Genomic DNA, 2,792 nt, shown 5'->3' with positions numbered 1-2,792 from the left:
GGTAGCTCTGTCACTGTGTCTCACTGAGGCTGGCTCGGCACTGTCACTGGAACCTGGAGAATCCAATGGCATTGAGGATGTGGAAGATTGGGACCCTTGAGACCACAACTCACACACCTGGGAGTTCAAAGACCAATGGAGGGAGGTAAGTGACACTTTCCCTGTAGCTCCATCACTCCATCCCATTGAGGCTGGCTCAACTGTAGCTAGAAACTGGAGAATCCAATGGTGTGGAAAATGGGGAAGAATGGTAAAACAACTATTATTAAGTATAAGATTTATCAAAGACAACTGAAGATGAAAAAACTACCATTTTCACATATAACTAATTTGTGCTGTGCACCAAGAACCTGTATAATTTAAAAACAAATCTTACATGGCCTTAAATTTCAATTTTGTTCTTTAGAAGGAATGAGTTGTGTACAGGGGGTTACAGACAAGGGAAAAAAGCATCTGGAATCAACTTACTCATCATCTTCATCCTCTACATCTTTGTCCTCTTCCTCATTTTCATCTTCTTCCTCTTTCTCCTCCTTTCTCTTGCTGTTCTCAACCTTGACAACTCCCTCTTTTGCTGAATCAGACTTTCCATTAGCTCAGTATGCAGTAACATTCTTTTCATAGTTTTCCTTCAGCATAGCATATGGCTAAGCCTTCTCATAAGGCTGTTTATCATTCATAGCAGTGTTATCCTGCATCTCTCCCAGTCTTTTTGCAACATCACCAATGGATAGGACAGAATGTTCTTAGACTTTGCAGCAATATTCAGAATAGAACCGGAAAAAGGTCAAAGGAGACTTCTTAGGTGCTTTGGGATCTTGAACTTCTTTTATTCCCCCTTTTAGGAGGGATATAGATTTTCATTTCTCTTTCATAATGGGTCTTGTATGCCTTTGCCATATGTTCAAACTTTTCTTTCTGTTTAGCAGACATGGTCTTCCACCTCTCTGGGCACTTCTATTTTATTAATTTTTAAATTACACTAATTACTTTTTTATACATTCAATTGCTAGACATCATTTAGCTTGTATAGATAATTTACTCAACATGAAATATACCTCAAACTGGTCCAGTTGAAAATACTAAACACGTCATCATCAACAAGTGATAAAACATTTCTGTGTCCCACAAATATCTTACCTCTCTTCTTTTTATCCCTAATTACCTTCCCTGCAATCCTCCCTCAAAAACTCTAGAAAAGTTGACTGAAGAGTCTGGGTGCTTCTTGTGCTCCTCCCAGCAAGGGCACAAAGAATGTAAATGATGACATTCTGCTTCTCAGCTTCTTAGGATCTCTTTTGCCTTTGTTTATTTTTCTTCCATGAGGCACAGTGCCCATCTGGCTCTCACTTGCCCCGGCTCTCTCTACGGAGTTCAATGTACTGCAATGGTTGTGAGAGTGGCACTGGGTTGAATGTACTTTTACCCTCATCTGTAGGTTGTCTCTTAACCTTTTTGATTCTATGCTGTACAGAATAATTTTAGTTTGGTACAATCCAAGTTTTTTTTTTTGCTTTTTTTCCCCTTTAATTTTCAGGTCATTTTTTGACAGATCTATGCTCAGACCAATACCTGAGGCATTCTCCCTATTTTCTTCTGGTAGTTTAGTTTTATGTATTTTTTTCCCTTTAAATTTGTTTAATTTCAATTTATTTATTTACATTCATACACTATACATCATTACAGCATACAAAATGAGATTTCCTATCTAGAATACACTGTATATTGGCTCAATCAAGCACATCAACATATGTGTTATCATCAACAAGTAATTTTCCATTTCTTGTTTTCTGTATATTTTGCCTTTTTTTCCCATCCTTGATTCCCTCTCACCCTCTGCCATGTCCCGCCCTCCTCCCATGCTGTCTCTTGTATCCATGGTTGCTTTCTATGCCTTTCCCCCCAATTTTATTGATTTGCTAAAGAACTTAATTAACCTAAATATTTTCAATAGCAAGCACAGCTGATATATACATATCCATGAACACAAGTCTGACTTTAGGCATAAATCTCAGTGAGTAGAATGAACATACTATAAACTAGCACCTAGCTGGGGCTACATATCTTACTGCAGTCATCAAATAGGTACTTCTAATGCAATTTTTTAAATTTCAAGATAAACAGTTTTTGTGGTATTTTTTCCCTCCTGAAATGTTTTTTTTTAAATAATTAATTTACATTCATCCCCTAAGCATCATCACAGCATACGAAATGTGATTTCCCTCCAGAATATACTGCATAGTGGCTTAATAATATATGTTATCGTCAATAATTTTCCATTTCTAGTTTCATATGTATACCTCTATTTCTGACCTTCTATCCTTCCCACCCTCTTCTCATACTATCTCTGGTGTCTACAGTTGTCTTTCATTCCTTTTCCCCCCACATTTTATTGATCACACAATTTCTTAAATAATTAAAGTACTTTCAGTAGCAAGTTCAGCTGCTAATTCTAAGAAAAGCAGTTTTGAAATGGTAAGGAATTTTGTTTAAAACTTAAAAGCAGGAAATAGGTTAGTATTCTGTTAAAACAGTAGGTACATGAACTTATCAACAGCTCAAGACAGGCCAAACACTCTTAAAATCAGCAACAAAGCCTAGAAGAAAAGTAGCAATATTTTAGTCAAAAGTCACAGAATGCTATTTCACCAGTTCAGTCTCATGTACTTAATTTATCTTCTGTTGTGGTTTGATCTTTCCGATTGAATTCTGGGATATAATATTCAACTCCAGACTTGTCCCTACAATTAAATTAGCCATTTTCTTAGTTTTTGAACTCTTATTTCTGTGTG

The 2,792-nt window shown here is 36.5% G+C and overlaps 1 pseudogene; it reads right to left on the bottom strand.

Annotated features, from left to right (window-relative positions):
- Positions 1–464: 464 nt before the first annotated feature.
- The window catches only part of LOC106733751 (high mobility group protein B1 pseudogene), a 6,061-nt pseudogene continuing 3,733 nt past the window's right edge, over positions 465–2,792 (bottom strand).

The sequence above is a fragment of the Tupaia chinensis genome, unplaced genomic scaffold (genome assembly GCF_000334495.1).
Source record: "Tupaia chinensis unplaced genomic scaffold, TupChi_1.0 Scaffold144766_1, whole genome shotgun sequence".
Classification (NCBI taxonomy): Eukaryota; Metazoa; Chordata; class Mammalia; order Scandentia; family Tupaiidae; genus Tupaia; species Tupaia belangeri.
This window is presented reverse-complemented; position numbering and strand designations above follow the sequence as displayed.